Source organism: Phyllostomus discolor, chromosome 4 (genome assembly GCF_004126475.2).
Source record: "Phyllostomus discolor isolate MPI-MPIP mPhyDis1 chromosome 4, mPhyDis1.pri.v3, whole genome shotgun sequence".
Classification (NCBI taxonomy): Eukaryota; Metazoa; Chordata; class Mammalia; order Chiroptera; family Phyllostomidae; genus Phyllostomus; species Phyllostomus discolor.
In genome coordinates this window covers 106243239-106257421 of record NC_040906.2, presented here as the reverse complement: position 1 = coordinate 106257421, position 14183 = coordinate 106243239, and positions in this window count along the sequence as shown.

The following is a 14183-nucleotide window of genomic DNA, read 5'->3' as shown; positions in this document are numbered from 1 at the left end:
CAATCCTCTCCCATTTTCTTTCTCCTCCTGGGACCCGCAAGTAGCCCCATTTCTGCCCCAGCGTCACCTCCATCTCCAAATATATCCTGGGTTTATATCTCTTCTGGTTGGTGTTGAAAAAGTAGGAACACACACCTGTAGCTGCTTTAGGCCAATGTGACTGCGTTGGTTTTAGGGTGGAGATTATTTCATGAGTAACCTACCTGATGGAAGAAGGTGGCCCCTGGTTAAAATGGCAGGTGCAAGGGCTGGGTACATGGCTGTGCAGCGTCATACACTGTTCCAAGGGCTGCCTTGGGTCCCCCACACCGGCTTTCCTTGGATCCCATCCCTTGGATCTGACTGGGATTGCTGCTCCTTAAACATCCGCTCCCTACCTTGCAGAGGGCTTGTAGCACCCACACCGGTTGGGGTAGGGGTAAGCCAGCTTTGCATGGTGTGCCTCTACCCACTTCTGTGTTTGACTCAAGCCCTCCTGCTGTCTCTGCTTGTACACTTCAGTTAAACTTAAACTCTGGACTGGAAAGACACAGGGCTGCCTTTAAGTCCTACAGGTAAGACGTAGGCACTTGGGCAAATGGTAATTAGGTGACGTTTCCTTTAATAACTATGCCCTTACATTCTAGTCATTCCATCCCAAGCCTTGGAGGATTGTAGAAGAAAAGCGATTTCTACCCTCCGCTTATGTCCCGTGGTGGCGGGCCCAGCCAGCCCTGGCTGTCAAAGATGGTGTCCTCAGGGGCGCCGCACGTGGTCAGACCCGTGGAGTGTCTAGTGCAGGGCAGTGGAGCGAAGACTGGCTAGTTCCTTGGCTGGTCGTGGTTGGTGGGCGCTCCGGATTGGCTGCCGCGGGGAGGGGGCGTGGTGGAGGTTCACCCTCTCCGCTCTGGCTTTTTCTTGGGTTCCACCCCTATCTCCCGGAGCAGCGCTCCGCTACAGAGGTTGGGCTTGGCTGCCCAAAGTGCCTTGGCACCCAAGGCTAAGTGCGGGGGAGGGTGAGATGATGTTGGGGACTGACAGTGGCTCCGGATTGGCCCAGACGCCTCCGGCTGAACCAAGGCAGCATCCTTAACTGATCTCACCTGGCATCATCGCCACTTTCCGCCTCCTATCAGCGTCTTCTCCACTTTACTCGGCCTCTCTGCCCCAGGCCTGCCTGGCGCTAGGCGGCGGTGTGCTGGGCTCCAAGAAGCGGAAAGCTAGTCCAGGTAGGTGGCCCCAGCAATCCTGTTTCACCACATTATTTCCTGCCTCTCGTTTCTTGCTCACCTATACCCATACCCCACTTCTAGGTTTCAACCTTGGGGGATACAGATGTTCTCATATTTGATCTGACTCCAGCCTCAGCCTGAGGAGAACGGGAGGCGCAGGCTGCTTTAACAAAGCAGGTTCTCAGAGAAAGGGTCACCCATACCTTGCGAGGGAGACTATTCCTCCCCCGCCCTCTCATAGGTGGCTTCATTGGTAGTCAGCTAATACTCCAGTGGAAGAAGGCCCGTGCAGGCAGACACCTTGGATTTTCGCAGTTTCTGACCTTCCATTCTATCTAACCCCGAACCCAAATATTCAGACTTGGCTCATATACGAGTTTTTTTTTTTGCAGACCACAGAGGAGCAGTACTAGCGTGTGCGGAGACTCGTGATTCTGGAACCCGTAGGTATTCACATTATACTGGAGGACACAGTTTTCAGGGACATCGAAGTCACCCGGGGATCCATATGAAATCTCTGACCCGAAGTACCTCGGTGTGGGACGAAAAGGAGACAGAATTGCGTGAATGGGAGCCGTGATACCTCTGCCGCCGTCCAGGGGGCAGCATCGACCAGGAGATGGAGTTCTCGGCTGCAAGGCTTCTCCTATGCCTCCATGCTGAAGCACCAAAGGACTCTTGGGCTGAAAAACCCTTAGATGGGACCTTGTGATCCCCAGGCTGTAACTTTTGGGTAACATCACTGACCCTCAACTTTCTCCCTCACTTAGTTCGTTTTGCTGATGATGGACACACTGGCCTCACATATCTAGGAGTATCTGGGATCACTTCCCAGGACAGGTTGTGTCAATATCCTGCTTCCTTTTGCTAATCTCCAAGAACGGTGTCTGTATCTGGTACAAGGGGCCCTATTCTTACCTGGTGTCATATAGGAAAGGCTTGGGGGTATACAGCAATCCCACGCTGTTCAGGGATGTCGATCTTTTTTAACAAGTCATTTTTCTCTTTGTCCACAGCTCTGCTCTGAGTTATTTTTTAATTGGGCTCTCTGGGAAATATTTACTCTGTGTTCAACAGCTCTGTTTCTGCATAACATAAGGGTGCTCATCTCAGCATCAATTTCAGAGCTATAGAATATGAAACCCCGGGCTGGTGTGGCTGTGTGGATTGAGTGCCAGCCTGAGAACCAAAGGGTCACCAGTTTGATTCCCAGTCAGGGCAGATGTCTGGGTTGTGGGCCAAGTCCCCAGTAAGGGACATGTGAGAGGCAACTGCACATTGCTGTTTCTCTCCCCTTCTTCCTGCCTCTCTCCAAAAGTAAAATAAAGAAAATCTTAAAAAACAAAAGAATATGAATATGTACTCCAAGGGCAGAAAGAAAAATGAGAGGCTGAGATTTCTTCCCATCCTATCCATATGGACCCACCCACCCTCCACTTAATAAGGGTGACTTTTCTGATTTAAGGAAAGCAGATATTAGGAGAAGCAGACAAATTGACTGGGTTCCAACATAGATTTAGGGCAAAGATTCAAGGACAAAAGGAGAAAGCAACACCAAGACAAAACTTTGAGGGGAAAAAGAGAGATCAGCTCTCTTTGTCCTGGGAATATTGGATACAGCAATTCATGTTGCATTTTAGAGTTTACTGAGTATTTTCAGATACGGTACTCACTATACCAAGATACATTTATTGATCCTCTTCTCTGTGTTCTGTGGACCCTGATCTCACGGAGCAGGTATTTCATCTCCCCGGATTCACACACCTGCCCTGTAAGGAGCTGTTCTTTCCATTTTGTATTCTTGAATTTGTAGTGAGCCCCACACCACACAGCCACTCTGTGGCTTGGACGTTCTGTGCCACATTCACCCTTTGTGCCATGTCCCCGGGCTGGGAGTCATGGAGTGGAGGAAACAGCTGGCTGTAGAGGAATAACAATTTAACTACAAGAAGTAAGAATAAGTTATTGGAAGGATATTTACAGAACAGAAGGTAAAGCTCAACAGGCAGGCTCTGGGAAAGGACAAAAACCTGGACGTCCCCAGCATCTAGGTAGCAGGGACCAAAGGTCAGAAGGTTCATGGGCAGGAGGCATGTTCTTGACTGAGCTCCCTTTCCTTTCAGACACTTCGCTGGCTGTATTGCTGGGCTCTTACCCAGCACCCCAACAGATCTGTGGATGAAGATGGAAAAATAACATTTTATTTTCACTAACTTCAAACTAAAACTTAAGATTTCTTCCAATAATAAATGTAAGCAACAAGCCAGCACAGAATTAGCAGTAGCGGTGACTGTCACCAACAGGAATCACAGACTTTATTTGTGTATTTTATTGTTTATGCTATTACAGCTGTTCCTGCTTTTTCTCACTTTGCCCTCTTCCCTACAGAATCACAGACCTTTTTTTAATCACCTTGCACTTGCAGAAATTTCAAGATGTCATACGTGCTCATCACTACTTTGTAGTTATGGTCATGGTTAGACCCATCACTAGATCTTATCATCACACATTTGTTCCTTATTTTGATAACTATACTTCAATATAATTGTGTTCTTTTGTAATCCTCTGTTTTATTTTATGCAGTTGAAAAAATACTCTAAGGCTCCACAGACTTCACCAGACTGCCAAAGGGGTCCAAAGTGTAAAAAGGTTAAGAATCCCTAGGTCTCTGATGAAATGGTAGTTTCATGTTCTTTTTTTTTTTTAAGCTATGGTAATTGGGAAGGTTTTCTTTATGTTTGAACTAAATGTCTTCTGTAATTGTCTGCCCATATTTTCTTGCATCAATCATTACTCAATTCAGTTATTCATTAGTTCATAATATACTTAGGAAACACCTTTCTTGTACAAAGCACTGCTCCACAAAACTATACTACCAGCTTCAAAACAATCCTCACTTGCCTTGGTTCCCATGGGGGATCCCAAGCTGGGATAGGAGTGGAACTATACTCAGATGGGCACTCAGGCTGCTGCTTACCAAGGGCTTGGAGCAGGGAGGGGCACCCTGGGAGAGGCAATAAGAGGGTGTGTTATCTGTAGGGAATTTTTTAAAAGTACACTTTATTGATTATGCTATTACAGTTGTCACATTTTCTTCCTCCCCTTTCTTCCCCTCTACCCTGCACCTCTCCCCTCCCACCTGCATTCCCCCCTTAGTTGATGTCCATGGGTAGCACATATACATTCTTTGGCTTCTTAATTTCCTATACTATTCTTAACCTCCCCCTGTCTATTTTGTTCCTACCAGTTATGCTTCTTATTCTCTGTACCTTTTCCCCCATTCTCCTTCCATTTCCCCACTGCTAACCCTCCATGTGATCTTCGTTTCTGTGATTCTGTTTCTGTTCTAGTTGTTTGCTTAGTTCATTTTTGTTTTTTTAGGTTCAGTTGTTGACAGTTTTGAGTTTGTTGTCATTTTACTCATATTTTTGATTATCATTTTTTTCTTAAATAAGTCCCTTTAACATTTCATATAATAAGGACTTGGCGGTGATGAACTCTTTAACTTGACCTTATCTGGGAAGCACTTTATCTGCCCTTCCATTCTAAATGAGAGCTTTGCTGGATAGAGCAATCTTGGATGTAGGTCCTTGTCTTTCATGACTTGGAATACTTCTTTCCAGTCCCTTCTTGCCTGCAAGATTTCTTTTGAGAAATCAGCTGATGGTCTTATGGGAACTCCTTTGTAGGTAAGTGTCTCCTTTTCTCTTGTTGCTTTCACTATCCTCTCATTACCTTTAATCTTGGGTAATGTAACTATGATGTGCCTTGGTGTGCTTCCTTGGGTCCAACTTCTTTGGCGCTCTCTGAGCTTCATGGAAGTCTACTTCCTTTTCCAGACTAGAGAAGTGTTCCTTCATTATTTTTTTCAAATAAGTTTTTAATTTCTTGGTCTTTCTCTTCTCCTTCTGGCACCTTTATGATTCAGATGTTGGGACATTTAAAGTTGTCCCAGAGGTTCCTAAGCCTCTCCTCAGTTTTGTGAATTCTTCTTTCTTCATTCTGTTTTGGTTGAATGTTTAGTTCTTCCTTCTGTTCCTAATCATTCATTTGAGTCTGGTTTCCTTCCCTTCACTGTTGGTTCCCTGCATATTTTTCTTTATTTTACTTTGTATTCAGTCTTTAGCCTTCACTTTTCCTTCTATTTTGTGATGATACTCAACCATTTCTGTGAGCATCCTTATTACCAGTGTTTTGAACTCTGCATGTGATAGGTTGGCTATTTCTTCATGGTTTAGTTCTATTTTTGGTGCTTTGTTCTGGCCTTTCATTTGGGCCTTGGGGCTTCCAAACTTACTAAAACCCTTTCAATTATATGTTCATGAAAGGCAGGGCATTGCCTAACCCTAACCCTAACCCTCACCCAAATGCTTAGTGACATTCTCCAATGCACTGCATACATGTCAAGGAAACTGGATCACACTGTTCAGGGGTGGCCAGCCTGCTTGTGAGCTGTGACAGCTAACTGTGAGCTCTTACAGGAAGCTGAAAAGTTTTTCTTGGGACAGCCTATCACCATTTATGCACCCCACCAAGTGTTGAGCCTGGCGAAGCAAAAGGGAAATTTGTGGCTCACTGTTGGAAGAGTGGGCAGGTACCAAGAAATTCTTGACAATCCCAACATTTCCCTCAAAACTGTAATTAAGTTAAATCCTGCCTCTCTCCTCCCAGAACCTGACTCAGCTGTGCTAATACATGACTGTGCTGAGATAATTGATGAGGTGCATTCTAGGAGAATTAATTTACAGGGCCATCCTGTAGAAGAGGCAGACTGGACTCTATGTGCCGATGGAAGCAGTTATATGGACAAAGGAAACAGAAAGGCTGGGTATGCAGTTGTTTTTTAAAACTATATATTTTATTTATTTAATTTTAGAAAGAGGGGAAAGGAGGGAGGGAGAGAGGGAGAACAATCGGTTGCCTCCCTCACACCTGCAACCGAGGACTGGCCTGCAATCCAGGCATGTTCCCTGACTGGGAACCAAAGCAGCAACCCTTTGGTCCACATGCTGGCGCTCAATTCACTGGGCAACACCAGCCAGGGCTGGGTATGCAGTTGTAATTCATGAAGGAGTAGTGGAGGCCAAGGCCTTGCTGCTGGGAACTTCTGCTCAGAAAGCTAAACTAATTGCAATGAGGGCACTGGAATTGTTGCACAAAAAGAGAGTGAATGTGTATACCAACTCAAGGTACAATTTCCTAATTTTGCATGTACTTGGTTCACTCTGGAAGGAAAAAGGACTATTAACCTCCAATAAAAAGAAGATTAAGCATCCAGCAGAAACTTTAAAATTGTTAGAAGTTGTCCAGGTACCTTTACAGGTGGCAGTTATGCACTGCTTGGGGCATCAGAAGGAGGGCACTGAAACAGCTAGAGGAAACAGTCTGGCTGATCAAGCAGCAAAAGGGGCTGATAAAGGAATGTTTATAATGCCTTTGGTACCTGTTCTAGACTTGTCACAATTTGACCCCTGAATATCCAACTGCAGACTTAGAGAAATATAAGAGTTGGGGTTTTGATCAAGAGGGTGCTGATAGTAGATGGAGAAAGAATAAGAAAGGAGTTATACTGCTTCTTGAACATTAAGTAGAGCCAGTCATGAAGCATTTGCATGAGGCCAGTCACTATGTAAAGGAATCATTAACCACCTATATTAAACCATGGCTCATGAGTCCTGGAATTTCTAAAGCCATATGGAAAACTGTAGCTAGAAGTGTTGTGTGCCAGAAGAAGAACCTCAAGACAGACCCTCATCAAAAGAAAGAAGGGGACAATACCAAGGACAGTCTCCATTTGAGGACTGGCAAATAGACTTTACCCAGATGTCAAGGGTCCGAGTGTGGAAATATTTGTTAGTCTTTGTTGATACCTTTTCAGGATGGGTGGAAGCCTATCCTACTAGAACTGAGAACTCCTGAGAGGTAGTGAAAGCCCAAATGAAGGAAATAATTCCTCATTTTGGCCTACCTAGCAGGATCCAGGGTGAGAACAGATATGCTTTTGTTTCAGAAATTACACAGATTAGTAAATGTTTAGGAATCAAGTGGAGGAGACTCCACACGGCATGGAGACCTTCGGCTTCTGGGAAGGTAGAGAAGATGAATCACACCTTGAAGAAAAATATAGCCAAGCTCTGCCAAAAAACTCATTTTCATTGGGATCAAGCTTTACCTATTGTCCTGCTCAAGGCAAGGCTGGCTCTTTGAAGTGGGATTCAGTTGAGTCTTTATGAGATTGTGTACAGGTGACCATTTCAGGCTATGATTGTGATGGGAGATATGTATGTACATCAAGAAGTGAAGGTAAAGAAATGTATACCACATTTAAGTCACACCTTACCTGTGATTAATGACTTTGCTTGTATTGGAGACCTCTCCCCCACACGTCTGGCTACATTCCTTTGAGCCTGGAGACAAGGTGCTACTCAAGACTTGGAAGTCAGGATCCCCAGAGCCAACCAGGAGGAGAGTGGACTGGACCTTGGAATGTACTCCTCACCACCCCAACCGCAGTGAAATTGGCAGGAATGAAACCTTGGATTCCTCACACCACAGTAAAGAAAGCACTGGAGGAACAATGGACTGCCGAACCTCAAGAAGACCCAAAAGTCGTCTTTCTAAAACAATGCTTTATATGCTTTTCATTATTTTTGTTTAATAATGTTCCCCATGTTATGGAGAACTTGTTCCTTTCAAATGAGATGAAAATATTGGTATATTTAGGAAAAATGTTCTAAACATCTCTGAATTTTGTCTCGCAGGAGGAACTTAGGTTGAACAAACTTCCACTACATGTCTTGTAGGTGTTTGTACTCCCCTGGAAAGCCTTCAAAATTATACTTTGTTTAAGCTTATGTCAGTGAGAAAATAACCTACTCTGACATTTATAATTGGGGACCTGTGGTAACTCTAAAGGACAGGGAAGTGTTTTCCTTAAAAGTCACTAATGTAGCTCCAGCTGGAGATTGTGCAACTTTTAAGTCAACTGTGCTAAAAACTGTTTTATGTTTTATCATTACTTGTTGTTGCATACAATGTGCCCTCTTAATGTGGATCTGCAATTAAATGTATTTCTTAGCCCTCCACCAGACAGTCTAATGCTAAGAAATGTGCTCAACAGCAAAATGAATACTTTCATATGAAACTGATCTCATAGAAATAAGCAAGTTTAACTATGGAAGGATGATGGACTCAAAAGTTGGAAAATTTTAGTTTTAGGTAACAGTCAATAAACTTAGTAGTCAATGCATGTAAAAAGCTGTTGTTTCAGAAACTGAAGGTTTGACCCTCCCTGACTCCAGACCACAGGGAGTTCCACCTTTGTGCCCCAGGAGGACTGCAAGCAATGAAGATGGTATCTGAGCCACTGTACTCCAGGGAGAGAACTCTGCTGACCAGGACACAGGTAAAGAATCACTGGTCAACAGATGAAAGAATGCTGCAACTTTTTATCTGAATAACCTTTTCCCTGAATTCCAAACCCCTTTTCTTCTCTTATAAACACGGTCGGTTTGAAATGGAATGAAAGACGGTCTGTGAGGGTACAAACCCGCCGTCTTCTCAGATCTCTGGCCATCTGAATAAAGTGCCCATAAAGATTCAATCTCTGTCTCTGCTTATTGGTTCTGGCAATGATAGGCAGCACAAACACCAGCTTTTCTGATTTCATTCCTATTTTATTGATGTCATCTATTTTTTATTTCTCCTTGCTGTGATTGAATTTGATATGCTAACCTTCTTCCAGTGTCTCAAGATTGATACAAAGAGATCTGATCAGACCAACTGGGAAGGAGTGGGGAGGGGCTGTGGGCGGAGGATGCCCAAGGCAATGATAAACAGCCTAGCACAGGATTGGCTGAAAAGCTGAGTGCCTCCACAGTACCTGGAATTATAGGTTTGAAGATTTGAAATAAAAGAAGTGCTCTTAGGCTCTGGGTCAGTCGCTGGCTGGCTCTGGCTCTCTTCCTTGAGGATGTTTGGATGATTGTGCTGCAGCTGCCTGCATTTCCCAATGGACAATGGACAGTATTTTGGATGGAAAGGAACTCTGGCCACAGCCTAGGATTAGTCTGGCCTGGCAGAGGGTATCAGGGTTATTCCTTGGGTGTTCTAGTGGTGCTCTGAGGCAGAAGCCTGCCATTCTTCCAAAATTGTGTAGCTTTTGTATCTTATGTTGTTTTAGTTTGTAAACTAACCCTACAGAAATAAGAATTAGAACTAACAGGGGGAATAATAGGAGAACTCAGGTGTTAAAGAGTTTAGCCTTAATTTATAGGCTTAAGTGACTAATGCATGTGGAAAGCCGTCATTTCAAAATTGTGAAGCTTTTAAATAAAGACTTCTTTTATCACCAAACCTTTGCCTTTGGAATTTTACCAAGGGGGTGGTGGCAGGCAGCAGCACCCCAATTGCTGTTTGGTAATAAGATGACTCTCAAATCACTAGCTTTTGGCCCTGTCCTCTTTTCTAACACAAGGATTTAATTATGTAAATTTCCCTCTAAACACCATTTAGTTGTATTTTACAAATTTTGATAGTTTTATCTCTATCATTGTTCAGTTCAAAAGATTTTCTAATTTCTATTGTATTTTCCTTAATCCAGGCATTATATAGAAATATATTGCTTGATATCTAATCAGTTCAGTACTTTTTTTAAAAGATTTTATTTATTTTTAGAGAGGGAAGGGAGGGAGAAAGAGAGAGAAAGAGAGAGAAACATCAATGTGCAGTTGCTGGGGGTTATGGCCTGCAACCCAGGCATGTACCCTGACTGGGAATTGAACCTGCGACACGTTGGTTCATAGCCTGCGCTCAATCCACTGAGCTATGCCAGCCAGGGCTTGCAGTTCAGTACTTTTTAATCATTTTATTATTGACTTATACCTTTCCAAGAACATATAGGGAATGGTTTCAATCCTTTGACTTTTTTGAAGCTTGTTCTGTGACATAACATGGGGTAATTTTGGTAAATAAAATTTGATATACAAAAATTATGCATTCTTTTGCTGTTGGAGGAAATGTTCTATATTTGTCATAGGTCAAGTTGTTAATTGTGTCCTTCAGATGTTCTTTGTCCTTAGTGGTCTTTCGTTTTGTGTGTGTGTGTGTGTGTGTGTGTGTTTTAATTGATTGTTGAAAAAGGTATGCCAGAATCTTCCATTATGAATGTGGATTTTTTATTTTTTCATTTAATTTTATGAAATTGTCTTGTCTAATTTAATGTATGTTTTTGGATATATATTACCTTGGGTTTGGGGAAGGGAAGGAGTCATGAGTATATGGAACTGCGATATCCTATTGTCTCTCAAATGGAATTAGGACAAGCATTCAACTTACCTTTAAGTTCAGGATCTGGATCAGAGTCAGAGGAGGTCAATACTGCTGCTGGAGGGTGAAGTCTGGTGGGAGAAACCCAGGACACAGAGACAGGGATGACCATGGAGTGCTCAGAGTCCAGGGGTCTCATCTGGATTCCTGAGGGTCCTCAATATAGATCACATGTAGGAGATGGAGGAATAGCAGCTCCTTGAAGAGAACATGGATAGGCCAGGCCTCCAGCTAGTAGTCAGGAGGGAGAGGTCCCTCAGTCTGTACAGGGACGACCTGAGAAGACATTGTCCTCCTGTTTACATTCCAGGATCCCATGTAGGGCTTCCCTATAAGGACAGAGCAAGGGATCAGTCCTTGCCTCTGGTTGACCTCGTTAATGGTCCTGAAAAGTCCCACAAACAGCACCTGTAGGCCTTGTCACCAGCTCCCCTTTCTGCCCCTGTGCTTGAGGCCCTTGGCATTTGCTTTGCTTTTGTCAGTGCATGATTCCTGTTCCTCATCTCCAGCTGTATTCCATTCTTCAAGAAAACTGGATTTCCCTGTCACTACAAGATCTCATTAATGAGCCTGAAGTTTTCTCTGGTCCCATGCTTCTTTACCTTTCTTGACTTTCTGAAGATTTCTAATAGTTTTACTTGGAAGTGTCACTGTCTCCATTCTTATTCCTGAGTTTTCTGATTCTTTTCTCTGCAGCCACAAAGCCTAATCCAGGGCCTGTGGAGAGCTAGCAATTGGTCTGAGCTGCAAGGCTGAGGTGAGTAAGGAAGTCCCAGAGTGGAAATATGTTTTTTCATTTCCAGCCACTATTAAAAAGCCTTGGATGGGCACTGGCTTGTGTGGCTTGTGGATTGAGTGCCGGCCTGTGAATCAAAGGGTCAGTGGTTTGAGATTCTCAGTCAGGGCACATGCTGGGTTGGGGTCCAGGTCCCCAGTGTGGGGCATGTGACAGGTAAGCACACACTGATGTTTCTCTTCCTTTCTTTCTCCCTTCCTCCCCTTCTCTGTAAAAATAAATAAAATCTTTTTAAAAAGTCTATTACCTCAAAAAAAAAAAAAGCCTTGGACGGGATTGAGTTGGACCTACCACATACAAGATAAACTGATTTAGGACTTTTTTTATATCTGAAAAATCCCTTCCTAGCAGCACCCACATTAAAATTTGATTAAATAATGAGAGAATGTGATAGCTATCAACTAGGGCAGTGATTTCAAGGGTCCCTGGGCCTCACATTCCCAAGTTCAAAATGTGAGGTGGTTACATTTCCACAAATGAGCCCTTTGCCACACCCCGCACTCCAATTCACTGCCTGAGTTAGTGTAAATGAATCAGTGATGTCTTTTGGGCTTGGCATCTGAGGTCTTTCTGTGCCTCGGGAAGAGTGGTCTGAACAGAGGGTTAGGGGAAGACACCAGGTTTCAGCTGGCTGAGGGTAGAAGGGTAGTCATACCTTGCTCTTTCTGAAGTGCAAACAGAATTTGGATGCCAGAGCCTCTGTTTGCCTTGGGGGAAACTGAGGAAAGCCTCCTATCCTCCCAGTCTTTCCTCCCTTTCTCCTGAGGTCTCCTCAACCTGATACCTATAATCTCATTCTGTGCTTGACCAATGATTTGAAGGCAACCCAACCACCTTCGGTGGAGGATTTGAATATAAAAAACAGCTTCCTGTGAGGGGAGGGGTATTAGGGGAAGGTAAAGGAGGGGATGCGGGCGATAAATGGTGATGGTGGAGACTTGACTTAGGATGGTGAACACACAGTACAGTGTACAAATGATGAGATGTGAAATGGTGCACCTGAAACCTGTATGATTTTGTTAACCAGTGTCACCCCAATAAATTCAATGAAAAGGAGGAAAAATCAAATAAATGAATAAACAAAAATCAGCTTCCTCTGTGTTCCTCAAGGACACAGAGTCCACACTAGGTGTGAATGTATAAGAGAAGGAGCTCCCTAATTTGTCCAGACTTGGAACACTCATCTCAAAGGTCTTCTCAGATGTACTGAACACCAATTGTTCCATCCACAAGATGGAAACTATGTTTGTTCATGACTGCCTACTCGTGTGCATTCCAGTGGCCCAGCTCTCCTATCAGGCCTCCAGTCCAGCTGCCTTTGGTGCAGACAGCTTCTTCTTACAGACTTTACACTTCTTGTTTTGAGGCATATAGTTTTCTCCTTCAGCTCAAACTCTGCCACCTTGACATGTAGTTTGTAGCTTCTAAATTTCATCTTTGTCTAGAAATGTTAGAGCAAGATCCACAGATTCCCTCTTCAAATGACAGCAAAGCCCATCCTCCTTTCGGATTTCTTTGTAAAGCTTGACCTTAAATTCTTCCGGGAGAGGAGCAATCCTGCCAGCACACTGGTGGCTTTGGTGTGTCTCTGCAACTGCTGTGTGGGTGCTGCTGCTGGTTTATGGGGTTCCCTCCACCTCTGCCCAAGAAAACAAGATGGCTGTGTTCATGTAATATTCTTGTAAAGGTTTAAAACTAGTTCATCTTTTGTTTTGATCTTCAATTCATTTTAACAAAATGAACTCAAAGGAACCTAATGGTCCCTGTATGAAGTAATTTTTTGGGAGGTGTACTCAAGAAATTTTTTCACTATTGTCAGAATTCAGGCATACTTTAGAAGCAAATCATTACACAACCATAAACTCAAAATGGATAAAAGACTTACATGTAAATCACAAAACCTGTGAAAATCCTAGGAACATAGGCAATAAAATCTCATATATCTTACATAAAAAATTTTTGCTGATATCTCCTAGGACAAGGGAAACAAAGGAAAACATAAACAAATGGGAGTATATCAATTAAAAAACTTCTGCATGGCTAAAAAAATCATCATCAAAATGAAGAGAGAACCCACTGTCTGGGAGAACATATTTGCCAACGATACATAAGATAAGGGTTTAACCTCCATGATATACAAAGAACATACATGACTAACACCAGAAAGACAAACAACCCAATTAAAAAATGTGCAAAGGACCTGGATAGACACTTCTCCAAGTAGGAAATATGAGGTAGGATCCAAAAAAACCTCCCCTGGAATTATATTCTGGAGGGTGGGCCCCTGGTAGTACAGGCATCTCCTGCTACTGAGTGTTCTAGGAACTCATCTGTATCAGTGTACCAGCTGGTGGTGTGAGAGGCTGTGCTGGGCTTCTGTGAATTTTTTTTAAGACCTTTTCAACATGTTTCCCCATTTTATGATGGCTGATTTACAAGTGCGCCTGCCCACACTACACTGAGTGTTCAGCAGTTTTTGACCAAAACACAGCATCATGACCCACACAATCCTCCCTCCCTATTCACCAAGATGTTGCCCGGAGTGACTTTTTTTTCTTTCCCCAGATGAAAAAAGTCCTTAAAGGGAAATGTTTTGCCAATGTGGAAGAGGTGAAACAAAAAACAGGAGAAACACTAAGAGGCATCATAATAGATGAGTTCAAAAACTGTTTTGAGCAGTGGAAAAAATGTCTCAATAGGTGTATTGCATCAAAAGGAGAGTACTTTGAAGGTTACTGAAGTTTAAACTGACTAGCTTCTATGTGTAAGAGTAAATACACAGTTTTTAATAAATAAATGCCACTTTGGGGGACCCCCTTGTACAGATGGCCCATAGACATATGAAAAAT